This window comes from Molothrus aeneus, chromosome 3 (assembly GCF_037042795.1).
Source record: "Molothrus aeneus isolate 106 chromosome 3, BPBGC_Maene_1.0, whole genome shotgun sequence".
In the NCBI taxonomy this organism is placed as follows: domain Eukaryota; kingdom Metazoa; phylum Chordata; class Aves; order Passeriformes; family Icteridae; genus Molothrus; species Molothrus aeneus.
The window spans coordinates 76701654-76720922 of NC_089648.1; positions in this window are offsets into that span (position 1 = coordinate 76701654).

Below are 19269 nucleotides of genomic sequence, written 5' to 3' on the forward strand. Positions count from 1 at the left end.
CATGATTGCTACAGTCCTGTTCTTTGGGAAGTAGTTTAAGGCCTCTTTCCTCTCCACTGCAATTTTAAACCAAATGATACACGCATTTCCTCAATGGCAGGCTTCTTGTATAAAACTCAATAGCAATTTTAAAATCATTCTTATGCATATGATTCAAAGTAAATTTACAAGTAGAGCACATGCATAGAATATTTAAAAGTATTTATCTTGATAATTACCAGGAACTTCTTTTTACTTTTTACTTAAAGTACAATGAAGAGCCTTCATAATCTCTGCAATTTTTTTAACTGGAATGCTTTATTTTACACAGTCCTAAAGTTTCAAGGACAGAATTCTGGAGGAAAAATATTTTTTACTTTCACATTTCACAGTCTAGACACTTACATTGACTGGTGGTGTTATCCTAACATTAGAAATTTTGTATTTTTGTCTATCATACAGACCCACTGATCTTTCTGGAAACACTCAGTCTCTGAAGAAATGCACAGGATTGTTTGTCTGAAATTCCAGACTTAGAAAAACCCACATTTGATGAGTTGCTCCAGTAGTAATGAAGTTAAGGATGACAATGTGCATAAGCATTCACAGAACCAAAGTCTCTAAGAACAAAAGTGAAACAAGCTTGATTTTGCTGGATATAATGCATGCTTGTGCTGTCTTGAAGGGAAAAAAAGGATGCAAAAAAGAGCGCACAACAAATGGCATCTTTTGTCAGTGCTTAAGAATGCCACAATCCACACTGAGAACTGGGGCAATTTTTGTAGAGCAGCCCTGTTAATTGTTGCTGAGATCTTTCTGAACTAGCTGGTGCCTTCACTCACTAGAGTTATTTCAGTTTAAAGTTATAAATGAGCCCCAAGTTTCTGTCTCTGCACTGTCATGACCTTCCAAGAAGAATGATTCCTAGGGCTCAGAGAATACACTGGATGGAAGATGGAAGTGCTGTCACAGGAAATGCTAGGATGACTCAACACTTCCTCTGTGAAGTTAACTAATAAAATGTACAAACACCTGCTTTCCAAAGAGCCCAACAGGCATGAAGTGAGTTCCTGCCATACAACTTGCATTCCCAGAGCTTGCCCATCATTTGCTCTGAACCAAAAGCCAAACCTCCTAACTTTTTTTTTTTACCAGGTGGAGAAAATTAACTGTTTCTTTCACAGACCATTCTCCTTAAGGGGCATATAATGCATTCCATTACAACACTATCAGCTTGTCCGTGTGACAATGAACTTTTGGGTCTGAAGGACAAACTCTGAAGGAACAAAACTTGTTCTTCCTGAAGAAGGAACTAAATGGCCCTGAGAGTCTCTAACCTTCTGCTGTAATGGCTGTTTCCAGGCCACAAATCATGTTATCAGCCAGTGAGGTTGGTGTAGGACTGAATTCCTGGCACAAATCAGGGATTGTAAGTAGCTGCAGGAAGAGACCATGTTCTGATGGTGTCTATTCACCTGGATCAGTTTCAATTGCTGCAGATACTTGATCAAGGCAAGGAGGTATCTTGGTTCAGTTTTCCCCTGGAGTCAACAGAGAGAAATAGGAAGCTTCCCAAGGCAAATCAAAACTTCTCAACTCCTAAGCCTCTTCATCCCTTCTAAAAGGATGTGATATTCAGGAGTATCAAGGCATTACTGGGTAAAATAACCTTTACAAATGATATTGGATGTGGTGCACATTTGAATGTGCTAAGAAGCATCTATCTCAAAATGCTTCTGATTTGCACTTCCTTTTTGACACACTGTAAATCAGAATCTTTTCAGGGAGTGCTCCTTAGATGGCATAATTATGTGGGTAATTATTAATGCTTAATTGTAGTATTTTGCCCACATCCCTCTTGAGTCATATCTTCTTTGTTACAGACTATCTTTGTTTTTTGCAAGATGACAAAAGACAGACTGCAAGTCAATGATGAGACAGCATTGCTTATTTTGCTCTCACTGTGGCTTATTCCATAATGTGAAGTGGAGCAGGTGATGCACCTATTTTAAGCAGAAGAGAGTTCCGTGCTGGCTCCCACTGCTGCATTACAGATTCCCCATAAGGAAACAGCTCAGAGGAACAGAAGAGACACTGGAGAATTAATCACACTGCTCCTTCCTGATGAGAACACCAAGCTATTAACTGACTTCAGGTAGAAAGCCATGGGATTTGCTGCAGAAAAGGCTGGGGGTGAAGAGAATAGCTCAGGGATAGAGAGCCTCAAGTTAAAGAAAGAAAATTATACTCTTTGAAAGCCTTGGCAGGGGCGAGGGAAAAGCCCCTGCAGCAAAGACTGAGACAGCTACTGGTATCTCAGGCAACATTTTAATAAGCTCAAATCTCAGGAAACTGAACTCTGCAAGAAATAATTTGAGGTTCATTTCAGTACTGAGAGAACCTGAAGGAAAATTTAGCAGGGAATCTCCATGGGAACGTTTTTTTCCAAAATTATATGTTTTTCCCAGAGCAGTCTGACCCTCCACACACTCCTGCCACAGAGACCTCTCTCAGGAAGCCTCTTTCCTGGTAAGCAGAAAGGTGCTGACTCAGATCAGACAGGAGGAACATGCATTGGGCATGGTGAGTAATGGGGTAGAAGAACGGCGGATTTGAGCCATTTGGTGAAGGAAGGCAATGGGTGTCTTTCCATGAGAAGATTTTGAGCCACAGTTTCACAGCCTGTGACTGTAGACAGGCTGAAGTAGTTGCATCACATGACAGATCAGGGAGACCAGCTGGGCCACCACAGAGGATCAGAGACCAGCAGAGAGGACCACTAAAGGCTTGCTGGGTGGGAGGGAAACATGAGAAGAGAGAAAACTGTGGGAGCAAAAGACTGAAAAGAGTTGACAGGTCTGGCTGGTAGGAACCAGGGGACAGCATCTTTATAGGCTTTTCAGAGCTATTGCAATGATGGTATTAGAGGCAATGTCCCAATTGCTCAAAGAAGCTGAACTCAGCCAGATTTCTCAGCTCTTAGTGATTCCTGAATGCATACCTGGTCTTCTGCAGGGCTCTTCCAACAGCTGAAACACTCCAGAGGGTTAGGTCACTCTGAGTGCTGGAGATCATGAGCCCATCACATCAGATTTCTATCTGTCCCAGATGAGATACTGTGTTGAAAACCTTTCTAAATCCCAACCTCTCTAACTGCCTCCTGCTCCCTATAACTGCATGTATTCAGGTTTGTAAATTAGCAGGTGTACCTAGAAAGAAAAGTCAAAACAGACTTTCTATGTATTCTTGAAACTAGGTTTTGGGAGTTGTTTTATCACTCTGCTCTTATCACCTGACAGTGCCTCCTCCTTAATTCTGTTTATTATTCCTTTCAAGAGGGCTCTTGCCCATGATATCTCTTTATGAAAGCAAGTTCACCTTTCACATTAGGATGTAAACACGTTTGTATCCCTAGAAAAAGCACAGAGATGAGAAGCAGGGCATTTTAGGAAACCCAAAAGGTGATGAACATTTCATTACTTAAATTAGATATAAATGTTACTTGTACATATCCCAGCAGGAAAAGCCAGCACAGTCGCAAAGGGACTGACCCCTTCCTTGCTCCCATTCTGACACCATGACAAAAACATCAGAATCATATGGATCCACTGAGAACACAAGGACATGACCTGCAGTCCTGCAGTTCCAAACAGCCATGACTCAACTTCCTGTACTTGAAGGAGAGTCAGAACAAAAGTATCTTGGAGTCATGTTTCTGAAGTTAGAGAGAAATGATTACATGTTCACTGCGAGTCTCCGAGGTGAATGCAGTATATATGGCATCAGGTCTGATGTGATCATGCATATTCTCAAGAATTTGAGAGCCCCAAGTCTCAGTGAAGAGGCAGCAAATGCTTTGAGCTCATGATGCTGGGAAGCTCTGAACATACACTGATGTGTGCACTCACTTTGTCCTCTTACAATACAAAGCCACTCTGCTTGGACAGCATGCCTTAATGGCACACAAAGAAAAAAGAGAATTTTTGACCTGACATCACATTACAGGAAATGTTTAGCAAATCTGATGCAAAAATTACTTGGGAAATTTGCCATAGAACATATTCAGCCCAACCTCTCTTTACTCTCTCCTCTAACCCTCTAAGCAAATTTCTCTTTTCTTTTGTCCCCCCTTTTTAGTTTGCTTTATATTTGTAATTTAAAATAGGAAACAATTGCTTGACAAAGGATTGACAAAGGATTTCTTGGTGCATTATGAAGAATAGTATTACAAATTCTAGACAGAAAAATGCTCCTTTTAGTAACTGTCTTATTGAAAAGAGGGCAATGGGAAAGAAAATATTTAGCCCACACATTCTTGCCTCTTACCCAGAAGAGAAAAGTGTCATGGCTAGAAACCTTCTGCAGTCCAGGAAGAAAATCATGTTATGTACTGCATGGAAAAACAAAACTGAACTTTCTAATCTCATATTCTGAGTCAGGACGACTCTTCATGTTGAATGGGGTGATCTTGGAGTAGTCGCAGGCAATGAGCAACATCCTTTGATGAAAAAAAAAATTAAAAAAGAAAGAGAGAAGAAAAAAAATTAGAGAAGAGTAAGCAGATAGTCTGCAGATATGGAGAAACATTTGATCCATCATCCAAATAAGTCATTTGATCTACTGCACACCATGAATGAACACTAGATCATTCATGGGCTGACCCAGAATCTCTCAATCTGCCCTCCTATTAACTTCAGCTGGCTTTCAGGCCCACAGATGCTGTGCATTGAGATGCACTATGCAGCTAAGTAAGCACATATTTAACCTTCTCCATGATAATAGTTCCACTGAACTCCCAGGATTACCCCACTGCTTACACACTTGCTTATGTGCTTTGCTTCGGTCATTGACCAGAATTTCAATAGTATTGCTCCAAACATTAATTTGGCTCAATTTTTAATGAAATACTGCAGATCTTTGAAGATGTTTGAACAAAATTTAGCACCAGTTGCACTGCAACAGTAGTCATAGAATAGCAAGCAGTAATTATGTCTTTAAAATTTTTTTTTTGAAGAAGCCTAGGAAAAGGTCTCTGTGCAAAGCATTACAGTCCATCACTGTAATCATGTCTGACATAATGGGAATTTCAAAGCAGGACTTAAAAGTGGCAAACACAGATCTAGTGCTTGCCGATTCCCTCCTGTAAATCTTACCTGCAAGTGTTTCATTTAATGTAGGGGGAAACTTGCAGTGCAATTCTCTTTTCCTTCTATTTTTCCTCTTCTTTTTAATAATTCCCAAGGAAATACTTCTTTAGGATGACTGTTATTTTTTCATGAATAGGATTGTAAATATGTAATGGAGCATAAATATTTTGTATTTAGAGTAATAAAAAATTTAGTTCTATAAAAGATTTATCCCCACTAAAAATAATTTGGCCTCAAATAGGAATCAGTGGCAGTAACATATGAGGCAAATGTTCCTTCTGTAAGAAAAACAGGGAAGCTAAGCAAATACTCCCAAAAGTGTTCGACAGGGATTTGCAAAAATGTAAAATGGAGTTTGTGTTACATGCACCTACACCATAGACAACAGGGAAGAGTCCTTAAAATCCTAAAATCCTCCTTTAAGGGCAGGTACACTCAGATAATAAGATAGTGTCCTACAAAAGTATCCATTAGGGAGAATTACACCTCCCACACAGAGATAATTGTTGTACGGAAACAGAGCTACAGAAAAAATACATTTACCCTCAGTCTGGTCCTGTGTTCCTTTTACACTAGTTAAAGCCCACGACTTTCAGAGGAACTGTAGAGACCCTTCCACCCTAAATCATTCTCTGGTTTTATTATTCCTGCACACTAATGATTTTTTAGAAACTAAAATAATTCCACGTATGCAGATCATCAGCCCATCCCGGACAGAGTTCTCCCCAAGGCAATATTTCCTGTTCTCAATGGCTTTCACTTCTGTTGTATTCCTGACATCTCATGTAACTACCTATGAGCAACCACAATTAACTAACACAGCTCAGATTTTCAGTTCAAGTACTTGAAGCAAATTCTGTGTGATACCTCCTAAGCATAAAAATAAATTTTCAGGAGAACACCAGGCAAACTAAAGTCATAAATAAATGTCTGGAAATTACAACCAACCTGCAGACTTTCCATGAACAGAGAAACAGACTAGTTTTGGCAGGTCTATCTTTCACGGTGAATTATTCACCCCTCTCCTAATCTCTCTACTTTAATTATTTTTTATTTCATTGTTGGGCAGGGGTGTGAAACCACAATAATGAAATGAAAGTCACCTGAGGAATTTCTCTATATGAGTCAAACTGAAGGAAAATGCCTTAAGAAGTACTGACCCGGATGCTTTCAGTATTTTTTCTTTGCTAGACTGAAGAAGGGTGCTTCACCCACACATGCATGGCTGGTCTATGTGTACTGGCAGCAATTACACTGCAAAAAGCCTGGACAGGCAAGACAGGAACTAGGAAAGGTATCAGGGCTCCAGCCACTGCTAGAACACAGCACATTCCCGCAGTCCTTGCTGGGCAGTCCTCCACTAACCATGGACAGCTAATGTACATTACAGAGCTGTTTCATATCCTTAAGGAGTGATGAACTCCAGAGGAGATCTGCAGCTACAGCATCTCACTCTCTGGAAGCAGCTGGGATTAACTTCAAGCACCCTGTGTTAACCTCAAGACTTCCTCTGAGGACTAACTGGCTAATTTACAGGTTAAGTATATTCTGCTGCAAACAAACTGGCAGACACTGAGTGAATTGCTTGGGTCAAGCTCCTCAAAAGCACATGGGCTGGGAGTGCTTGAAAGGCATCCAGTACCCATGGGTAAAATGAGGTACTGGATACATAATTCAAGTAGGTATTGCCCCCCGCAGCAGACATAAGAATCAGAACAATGCTGTTCCCTTAAAGCTCTGTAACGCTCCTGTGCCCACAAGAATTTGTTTGACAAGGGCTGATGTTCCCTATCTCAAAAGCAACTCATTGAAATGGCAAGTCCTGTTTAAAAGAGAATGCTTCAAACACAACCTGTCTTCAGGTTTTCCTCACCACTGCTATGATATCTTGGAAGGAAACACATCATATTTGGAAAGAGCAGGACAGACTTTCAGCTTTGCACTTTTTCAAAAAACCAAAATTTGTTCATTATAGTATATTTTTTTTGATAAAAATTGAGGAAACATCAGAGTGGAACTTATGGAAACTGCTAGACATTAATCAAATCCTTACATAAACTAATTCCTATACTCCCACATTGGATTTTCACATGTTCAGGCTGCAAGACAGTGTGACATGAGAGGTTTCGGATAAGGATGAAAAATACTTCCCACAGATTTCTTCTTCATTATATTTACAAATGGAAATGCTATTTTCCTCTGGAAGATCATAAGAATATTTATAATAGGTGCCTTTTTAGCACTAGAGCTGTTATACTTCAGAAAGGAAAATGTAGTTTTCCATTGAAGATTCCATCCATCCTGCCCAAAGTCCCAAAAAGTACAATCCAAAGAAATGAAAACATCTATAGCACTGTAATTAATTTTAAAAATCTGAATAAATTATAGATTCTTAAAGCTGCTGACTTTTTTGTAAAAAATATTGCTGAAATGGGGCTTAAATGCTGCTTTTTATGAGACATCTAAAAAATGAAGATAAAATAATTATTTCGTGGTGATATCCTACATATTTGAAGCCTAAAGCAGAATACTAATATTCCAGTCACAAGCTACATCAGTTCTGAATAACAACCCCTTAATATTCACAGATTTTACTTGGACATATCTACTTACATAAATCCAAGAATTTTTTGATATCTACAACTCATCAGTGCCATATGCAAACTTATCAGACTGAGGACAACATCTGTCTAGCACATGCTTTTGGGTCTGTAAAGAATCAACTTGCAATCACAAGCTGCAAAACTATTCTAGCTATGCTTTTGCATTCAGAGTCAAGGCTGTGACAGAAAGTTTAAGAAATGCTGTCTGGTTTTACTGGTTTTGTGAGCAGCTCGTGGCTCTCTGAGGGTCTGATGTTCTCACCATGATGTCGTTTTACTGAGTTGCTATTCTCATAGATAATTCCTTCATCTCAGGTGCTATGGCCTACAAGTTTACAACAGAATTAACAGATTCCATTTAATGCATAGTATTCTTGAGAGTGGGCAGCCAGGAAAGCAATGAACTTCTCTGTCATCCCTTGTATAAGCACTAGGTAAAATACATGAAATATGAATATGTCTCTGAAAGCTGCATGTAGAGAGGAAGGCATCTGATTGCTCAGTGAGTATTTAAGCACTGGCTGTACTTTGCTAGAACTGCATTTGCCCAAAATTATGCTTGTCCTGCTAATGGAATGTCATACTTTTTTCAGTGACTGTCAGCTCCAACATTTTCTATTTCCTTCAAGTCCACATGTCCCTGAAGAGGTACAAGACTAAGAAAGGGGAAAGAAAATGGACAAAAGGTAGATTCAGAATTTTTAAATTTGTTTTCTCTTAGGTCAAACCGACTAAATTTCCAATTGGAGCCTGAAAAAATGAGAGGAAGAAGGAGATCCCTCTCCAACTGAGTTTAGAATAAATGAGGGTTAAAGCCAGTGGGTCACTCGTCAACAGCAGCTTAAACTGGCCTTAATCAAGTGTTAGCACCACAAAGGTTCAGACTGTTGCTGAAGAAAACATACCAGTTTGGTTTCCATAAAACAGGCAAATTGCATATGCAAATGCAAGTTGTATGCAAATACATACAAAATTCTCTTTGGATACAGGAAGGACCTGGAAAAGGACGTTCAGGAAACAGCCCCTTTGAAAATGCGCACTTTTTTTTTTTTCCAGATAATATAAGTTGTCTTCTTTTCTAGAGGAGTACCGCACTTTTCCACACTTAGAATGACATCTGTGAAAGTCCATGTTGAGGTGTGGCTTCAGTTGCTCCTCAAAGGAAGGAGGAGGCTGTAGCCTAGATCTAGCATTCACCGATTGGTCGTGGATGGAATGCAGTTATTCCAAAGAGATATGTGACAGAAACAGTTATCTGTCTGTGCTTTGTTAGGAGGAACAGTTTACTTTTGAGACACAGACAAAGCGTTCCAGCTTTCTGTTACCTATTAAGGTTCAAGGTTATATTGCTACTGAGAGCAGACACTAGGTTACTCACACAGTTTTATCAGTGTGTTTCTGCAGTGCATTACAATACCCTTTCTGTGCTTCTAGCAGTCTTTTTGTGAAATGGGACTGTTCTGCAACTTGGACAAACAACTACAGCCAGATTTGTTTCATTCACAATTTAATCTAGACATGACCATATCAAGCCAGTGCAAAAGATTTCTATTTTGATTATTTTTTTTTCTTTTAGTTTGAATTGCTTCATCATACATGGAAAATCCAAAGAAAGAAACAGAAATAGTCAGAGATCACCTATAAATATCTTTCCAATGTATTCCAACCACAAAAAAAACCCAAAGGAAATTGTTACCTTGGCCAAGAAGAAAATAACTATGCAAATGCCCTGAAGCACCCCTAAATTTCAGTGAGCACGTCAAGGGATCATGTGCCCATGTCTATTACCTCAGTTACACAATCTCTTTTTCACAAATACTTTTTATAACTCTGCATATGGTCCTCTGGGTCAAAACTACCCTTGGAACCAAGCAGAGCAGATCCCAAGGGAGCTGAGCCTGTTTGGTTATGAGCATCAAATAACCTGGTCAGATGGTGTCACCTGACTGCTTCTGACCTCCCATGGCAAATGCAATCACAAGTCTCTTCTGCCAAGAACAGAAGTTCCAGAAAGTTGTTATTCCTCATTTGCAAAAGAACTTCTAACCTTCAGTATTTTTATCACATGGTTTATTAGTATTCCAGTGTAGGTTTTATTTTACTTTTGGGATTGCACCACCCTATTTCTGATTACTTTGTTTTTCCTAACGTGTTAGCTGCTAAGCTATGTGTTTAAGTCCTGAGGAAAATATTAGCTCCTATCCTCTGTGATAAGAAAAGGCAAAATAAGCCCCCAGTAAAAACATTGTCATCTCCAGGGCACTGCCTAGCATTGCATATCACTGAAAAATGAATGTGCAATATTGGAAAGCTCCATGTGGTCTTTGCATGTGATGGTAGCCTCTTAATTTATGTAAACTAATGATAATAGTTGCCTTTGAAAAACTTTCCAGTTGTAACTTATATTTACCTCAGCATCTATAATTACCATACTTACAATGTACTGTAAAATTCAGCCAACTGAGCAGACTGTTAAAGTTTACAGAGGCTGATAGTGACAGAGATATTTTACAAGGGATGTACAATTTCAAAAATGAGACTTGTCTCCCAGCTGGTGACCATCTGGCATCCATGACTGTATGTTTGAGTATTAGTCTAAGTCATTATTGTGTCAGTCTCACACACACAGACCACCCAGCCCCTTACTGGCCCTTCTGCTCATGCCATAACAGCACCTTTGTTTCTCCCTCAGGAGTGTCATTTGTGCACTGCAGACTACCTAAGAGCTGTTTCCTGCCCATGTGTTCTTTGGCCTTCTGCAAAAACACAATCCCTCCAGGGAGAAGAGTGAGGTTTAATATTGCTGAAAAAAAAAACCACTTTAGGAAATATATTCAGAGCTATAATTAATTACATCAATATATATTTCCAGTCCCTTTTGGAATCTAATTATATTCTTACCCTTGACTCTCTGTAGCTGTGACTTCCACAAGCTAATTACAGGTTGGCTGAAAAAGCATTTCCTCCTATCTCTATCACTGTTGTTGCTTTGCACGTTTTTTTCGCATCAATCTCCTGCTATGAGTGGTCTGTTTCAAAGTCTCTCGAGCACTTTCAATTTGTTTTGAATAGCTCCTCAGAATACTTTCTTCAGAAGACCATAATTTTATTTCACATAAATTACAGATGAAGACATTTCTGATTTACAGAAGAGTACATTAGTGATCTCCATTTGGATTGTAAAAAAGAATTAGCTAGCTGTGTTTCTGATCTTGATTTCAATTTGAGATAAAAAGTCATGGCTGAACTATCTGTGAAGTGGTCCAGTTTATTCTCTTGAGTCATATTGATCCAGCATCACTCCTAGATGACAGGTTTTTGTGTTATAGCAATTTCAGTTGTCAGTAATCAGAACAAAGTTCTGCATAAGTGTTAGAGATCCACATTTTAATTCAGACAGAGGCAGTCCTTGGCCACAGGTAGGAAACTTGCTGGCCTCTAAAATGAGAGGAATGAAAGAATCTTCTCAGACTGATTTAGTAGCTACTAAAAGTCAAGGCCAAAATACCTAACCTCTGTCATGTGCATGTTTCTGTAGCTATAGCTCTATCCCTCCAAGAGCAAACTCTCTCCACTCTGGTGTAAGTTCCTTTATTACTCAAGCTGAGAGATAAAACACTTATTTTAAAATGTATTCCCATATCCAGGCACATTAAAGATACAATTGCTCTCCACACCCACTCATGCTTTTTCCATACAGACTTAGAGGATTGGCATCACCCACATCTTTACATATTTGATTTATTTTGATAACTTATTTATTTCTCCCTAGTTCCTCATCACCAAATAATAAAGGAGAGTTCAGTTAATAGAAAACAATCAAAAGCTAAAAGCAGGGAAAGAGGGGCTTAGTTCTTGCCTATAAAATAAAGAAAAAGATTCAATTAGGAGTGTATTTAAAATACATTTACAACTTTAGAGCTATATATTAGAAACAGATATGTATATAAACTATGTTCATCTTTTACCTTATTTATGTCTTCTCATTTACCATGCATGAAACTGATGGCATTCGAATTTTTAACATCTAAGGTAGAATTTACAGATGTAAACACCATACTGAAGAAAATTTTACTTTTGGCTGAGACCTCCATTAGCCTACCAGTGCTGACCAACACACCAGAAAATTTCCTTGAAAGCATGTGGAAGTCAGTAAGGAGCTGCCAAGGTGCTGACAGAATGTCCCCACTTTGTGTTAGATCTGTTCTGTAGGAATTTTACAAGAATCCCTCGTGATCACCATCCAAATCTCAAATGGAAAAGAAGCAAACAATGGCATCTGTCTCACATGAGGTATGGAAATTATTTATAACGAAATAAACCACTACTCAGTGGGAGGAATAAAAAAGGATTTGAACCTGGCCACAAAGGCCTTGGGCAAGCACCGTGCAAATAGCAAAATTTGCTAACAATAAACACATCTTTATGGTCTCAGAGCCAGCTAGATGTCTAATGGCATGTTGGGACCTTATTTATCCAGCAGCATGCGTGGGCATCATCTTCCCGTTTTTGGAGGAAGATCAATCCAACTCTGCATCATTTCTTTTTCCCTGTTCCAAGTAAACAATCACACCAAGTTGTCTAGAGCAGTAAATCAGGCTAAAGAGTCTCAGGTCCCAGGAATACTAACTCTCATACAGTAAAGGTGAAACCACAAGCAGATATAGCTTTAGAGATTTCCTCTCTCCTGTTTTCTGTCATAAAACTGCAATCTGCCTGTCTCTCCTAGTTCCTCCACAATCCCATCACAACTGCTTCATGTGGGGAAACAACAGCAGAACTACCAGCTGCAGAATCCCAAGACCTGCCTGAGTTTTATGATGGTCCCCTCCATCCCAAACTAACTGTACATCCACACTCCTCAGCCTACCAAAAAAACCCAACCTTCCCCTCCCACCCTCCAGCCATGCTAAAGAACATGCAAGAGCACAGCTCACTCTTTTAGGGATGAGAAAGCCTGGGGCCAGTCAGTTCCACATACTTATAAGGGTCAGCTGTTGTTTACTGCAAGAAGTATTAGAAATGGGATTGCAAAAGAGAAACAGGCTCATAACACAGTCCCTGAAGTACAGGGATCTGAGGGAGGCTTTCATAATAAATGGTAGCATTTCATCAGGGCAGTTCCCTAATTTTCATGGATCAGAAAAAAATCCCTTTGAAAGAGATGGGATAACAGCTGCTTCTGGTCCTGGATAAATAATCTGATTGCTCCAAAGGTAGAAGGGACTGCCCTTTGTTCAGTGAGAGACATGATGAACCCTTGGTCTCAGCTGAAAGGGAAGAGATTCACGTGGACCTGACCACTTTAGACAGGACATTCTGTGACAACACAGTCAATGTTTTATCTGCTCTGGTCCCCATTTCTAAGTAACATGCATGTTCTTAATTTCTGCACACTTAAAGGGTGTCAGTTTGGGATCTTATTTCTCTTTACTGTGTGCATTTTTATTTTTATTTTTCCACACAGGGACTTCATATATCTCCATCCTCTAGCTTTCTTACTCCTCTGAAGTAGATAATGGGTCATTTTTTAACATCTTCAGTTCCTCTTTTTCTCAAAGTTCACTGCTGTGTGAAGTGACATCAAAAATAGAGAAAAATGCTGGTGTACCTGTGTAAGAAACCAAGAAAGAGTGCTCCAAACTGCTCACTTCTCTTATTATACACTTCCATAATCCTCCAAAAGGTCAGAGACTGTGTCAGTACACTGAAGAATTTCTGATGACTCCATGGTACTCTCTGCACGAGGTGGGGAAGGCAAGCACAATGACGGGATTTTCTCACAATATTTTTTAAATCCAAGGAAGGATGTAGCCTTTTCCTGTTGGGGTGATTTCCAACAGCAGGACTCAAAATCTCATTTCTGGTGTGTATAATCTCTTGAGTCAGTAACATCTTACCAAAGCAGATAGAAAATTGGTTTTATTTCTTTTCTGGCTACATTTAAGCTCTCTAGTTTCACTTTGTTAGCATATTTAGTGGGCATTTCCCACAGCTTCCAGGCATTTCAAAACAGGTTAATACACTTTGGGACTGACCTGAAAACAGGGCCTGAGTGGTCCTTTAAGTCTCTCTTAATGGATCAAATTTAGTAGGTCAAGTTACACACTATGCACAAATGCTTGGGTTTAGTATGTTTATTAAGATACTCTTTTTTGCACCATGATTTTGCCAGAAATGCATGGGTATTAGATGGCAAACAGCACAAATGGGATTCTGTGGGGAAGAGTGTATTGCAGAAGCAAAATAAGGTTGCAAAAAATTACACCCTGCCAATTCTTCCCACCAGAAGTGGAGAATTAGTAGTCTCAGCATATTTAACAAGAAAGGTGGTGGCCTGCAGGACTTAGCAAATCAGACTAATGCAGCTCAAAGATGAATTTGGTTTTAGTATTGTAATAAAAAATTAATCCTCCTTTTATATGACAATTTTGTGTTGGTTATCTAATATAAGCAAAGTAACAGCTCTTATCTCAGGTGCTATAATTACAGAGCTGAGCTAATCCACAGCCACTGAGATCTTTTCCAGCCTTCTATTCCAGGACCAAGAGGCATAACAGCTTGAATATAGCTACAAATAGCTATAGGCTTTATCCTGTTTTCATGCCTTTATGATTTCATCTTAAAGTCAACGCTGTTATAACATTGTTTACTGAATGTTTAATTTGCTGAACACACAGAATTCCAGCTGAAGCTAATGTGAATTGTAGGTGCTCAAACTGCTGAAAAGTAAACTGCCCCTTTTGTATTTAAATGTATGTTAATAGAGATCCATCAGGTTGCTGTGCTTCCACAGTGATTAAAACATCAAAGAAGTCAATAAATACATTCATAAATAAAAAATTATTTGGGAAAAACCCACCTCACATTACATTTTACTTCTTGTCCTTCATCCCAGCTCTTCCCAAAGGACTTGAACACAACTTCCTAAAGTCAGTTAAAATCTTTCTTTTGCATTTAGCAGACTTTGAGCCAGGCTCTGTATGCCTGAGAAGAGACATGAGCCTGTATGACCTGCACAATGCCAGTCTGGGCACCAGGCTGCAGTGCAGGAGGAGCACCAAGGGGTGGGATGTGGCACACGAAGTGTGGCTTTCTCAGCACAGTGCTCCAGCAGCAAACACAGAGATCTTGGCACACACTGAAGGCTGTGGTCCGCAGCAAACCACGACAGGGCTGCAAAAACACATTTGTAGGCAGGGTCTTGTTCACCCTGCCAGCACTGCAAGGCAGAGTTCTTGGGCTAAGCACGAGGCTATGTTAACAGGATGTCAGGGGAGATTATGTATCATTTCTACCATTCATTTCCTTTCCTGGACTTCAGCCTAACTCTTCAGTTCTTTTCAGGACATTTCAGAAAGCATTACATAAAGTGAAAACCTCAGGCTTGCATCTAAAATCCAAAATTAAGCTGTTATTCATATCTCCTGGTCACCTTCAGATAAAGAACAAACGATGCCACTGGCCAATACATTTGCCAACTTTTGGGGGTCATCTGGCCTTGGCTATGTGACTGAGAAACTGCTCAGGCATTAGGAACACAAGCAAGGGAAGACTTAGGAAAAAAACTCCCCTACCCATCACTGTTTGGTGTAGCAATGCTATGGAGTAAATTTGTAGTTTACACAGTAACTTTACAGCCTTGTCTGTGGCAATACATCCTTCAGCCCTCCCCTTTGGCTCACTCCCTCCACCATACATCATGGAGAGAGCTACAGGACACAAGGGTAAAGAGGTGGATGCTTTGAGGCAGGTTGTTTATTTTAAGGTTTAAAGCTGTTGGAATAGGATCAGCTATTATCCTTTCATATTTTTTTAAGCAGTTATTTCTATATCTCTGAAGGAAACAGAAAATTAATGTAAGTTGTGGCCTTTCCTGAGACCTTTCCAACATGTTTATTTCTTGGCCTTTCTGAGCATGAAATCTCAGCTGCTGTGCTGTGTACATCCTAGGACCAAGTGTTCACTATGCCTCTCTACTGATTCAAAATTGCAGGCTTCTGAGAAAAAAATTTATGTATTGAACAGGCAAGAACGTATTGAGTGAGTCACTGTGTTTTTCTGCTGTCTGCATTAAACTGGACTGAAATTGAAATCATGCATCAGTCCTTATTTAAATGCCTTTTCTTGGCAGGAAGAAGGAAAGTTTGGCCTCCACACTGATTGGCAACATGCTGCTTGGTTGGTAGCTAACACTCAGCCTTACTGGGTCCTCCCTGTTGTCAACAGGACGGATCTTTTCCAACAAAAGCAACATCCTGTCAGCTACTCCTTCTTCCAGGAACCTGCCTTTCCCTCCCCTGACACTGCTCTCTTGCTCCAGGTTCAGGCAAGAAAACAGTACTGTGTGAAAGTGAGAGCTACAGAAGGAATAGCCATCAGACTTTAAATTCACGCTTCCTATGGGCTGGATAATATTCTTCCCCATTCATAAGGTAATAAAGAGTGAACAAAATGCAGCCTTTGTCTTTAACTGTTAAGGAAAATTAATTAAAGGGGGAAAGCAGTTTTAATGTCAGGAAGTCATAAGGAAAGAAGGGGATATATTCATAGGAATCTCTCCAAATACCCCTTGAATATGGTCTTGGGGGTGCAGCTACAGGAATCCCAGAAAGGAAAACTGAGTTATCTGGGACAAGGAGAACAACCAGGCAGGTAGTACAAAGACAATGATTGGCTTCTTGCCAGCATCCTGCCACTGAGACAAAACCCCACACTGAGAGGCTCTTCTTAAGGGCATACAATGATATATTTCCAGATGTTAAAAAACAGCTGTGTAAAAGTGGAGCATTCTGGGAAGAGTGAGAAAAGGAGGAGGGAACAAGGATGGCTGCAGATGATGTGTCAGTTTCTCATTGCAGGCTGACAGGCAATAGTCCTTTCTTTGATAATCTCTTCTCTGAGATTCTACATTCCTCTGTCTTTAGACCAGATTTGGAAAGACATCAGAGAGACACGGTTCATCAAAAAGAGAGGAAACGGAGCTGCTCATGGGATGAGAGAACCACCAGAGCAATACAAAAGTTCTTCCATTAGCTCCAAGGGAGAGCCAGGACCTTAGGCTGTAAGGGAGAGGGAGCAGACCAGGTGTTGGCAGCCAGGACACAAGCATATGTCTCTTCATAAATGAGATGCATGGGAGAGAAATTGCTTTCTTTCAAAAGGGGAAAGAAAAGGCTGAAAAGCTGACCTAGAAACAGGGGATAACACACACAATGGGGAACATGCAAGAGAGCTGATGACAGCCTTAGGCATGACTTCAATATAGCCTAATAATTTAAAGGAATGGATTAGCTGAGAACATCCCATAAAGAGTGCACAGTGTTTTCAATTAATACTTAGGTATACTCCATAATTATAAAATACCTTTGGGCTATCCATTTTTCAATGATGTGTCTATATTAATCCTGTATGTTTTTTTTCACTAAATGATGGCTGCTACTGACTGCTAAGAATGTTCTGCTTCAGTAAACTTTGATTTCACTTGCAGTTGTGCATTTATTAGGCAAGATTATCATCATCCAAGTTTCCAGGGATGGGAATTCATTTGAAAAATATGGTCTATTTGCATTTAATTATCACATATTTACTGAGGAAAAATATAAACACGCCTGTTTTAGGCAAGGAATGGAGCCAGTAATGTACTGCAGACTTGGGATTGTGCTTTTTAATATAATCAAATTACTCTTATAAATAATTCACAGTTTCCACTGTGGAAAAAAACTGAATATGGATTTCATGATAGGTTGTTGTGGAGATTTTTTTAATTAAAAAAAATGGACACTTTACAAAATACTAAAATTACTAAGATTGTTTGTAGCACGTGAGATATTATTAAAATTCACCTTGAAAGAGGATGTAAAGGAGAAAAGAATCTCTCTATGAGAAGTAACTACCAGCTCCAGCTGCAAGGAGAAGAAAAAAGAAGAAATATGATTTTTTAAGACACCAAAGCAACACAACCAGACAAGAAGAGGAAATGTCAAATTAACTTTTGGGAAACAAGTCCTCTGTTCAAAGTTCACATAGTTCCAGACACTCAGACACTCATGTTTTCACCAGTATCATTGACTCACAAATTGCAGATGAGGGCTTCCAACCTTACAACAGAAAGGCAGAATTATTGAACAGGTATTAGAGAAGAGAAAGAAATCTCATGGCATTTCAGAATTCCTGCATGAGTTATTTCTTTGTCCATCTGCTGTGGTGTCCTCTGTACAGATTTTGATGGACTCTAACAGAAAGAACAATCAGCTTCCTTTCAGCAGCAAATTCTCATCCTTCCCCAATGGACTGTCACTGGCACTTGCCAAGCTATTAGCCAACAGCAGCACCCTAGTTGCATTGGGCTGGAACAGAGAGACCCTGCAGGGTGCTGGGGGGATGATGGATGGGTGCTTGCTGCTGAGCTAAGGAGCAGGTAACCTGGGGGCACGGCTGTGGGGCCGATCTGAGGGTCTATAAACTGGTGAGAAATAAAGCTGAAGATGTCAGGGTTTGTGAGGCATGTCAGGGGCCACATGGAGGTGACCAGAACAAGATGAAGCTCATTGAACTTCACTGGTAGCCCAGATACCAAGCTCACATGTAGAACTGTCAGAGACCTAAGCAAGTATCTTAATAACACCTGAGATGCGTGAGACATGTTGCTATGAGAGATCTTAGAGATCACCTGCATTGTCTCAACCAGCAGCTGAAGGCTGGGCAGGCCAGCCCAAGGTGTCTCAAGCAGTGCTAGACACCTGTGTTTAAGTAACTGAACCCCACCTTAGGTGAGAAGCACAGGTTTTGCTTGGTGGTCCTGGAAAGGGACCCTGCAGCCTGGAATAATTCATATTAGGTAAGGAGAAAGGAAACATGCTGCATGTTGAACAAGGTGGGGAAGCATGCCATGTAGTGACTGCTGTGGGAGTGGCAGAAGACCTTCATGATGGTAAAGTCTGCACATGACCCTTCCTCAGATACCAGTCATTTCAAGCTGATGGTTCCCCGATATGATCCTGTTAAATTACAATATTATTGCCTGAAACTTCTACTTTAAGCAAGTTCAAAGTGTGTTTTTCCCTTTTGAGCTTGATTTTGAGACTATCTGAATATTTGCTTGAAACGTATTGTAAATTTCTACAGGTTTCATCTTTTATTATTGAACAAACTAATATTAATTCCTGTTCCTGCTACTGCAAGAAGTATAATGTTCCCTTTCATTATATTGCTCTCTAATAACTAGTTTTTACTTTTCAGCTTCCTTCCTCCTCTTTAGATGGTGTCATTGTCAAATTTGTCATGTCTGTCTTCGACAGCCTTGAATTTAAGAGTCTGGTATATCAAGTAGGACAAAAATCTCTCTGTATTAGTATGTTCTTTCACCGAAATCAATACTCAATGAGATTCTAATAGTATGAGACAGAACCAATTTTATATTTTTAGTAAGCATATCAAGAGCCTCTATCTTTGCCCTAAACACATCATCCCTTGCTTTTGAAATTACTTGCAAAACAATTTGCTACTTCTGAATTTGATTTCTTCTATCTGTCTTTTTA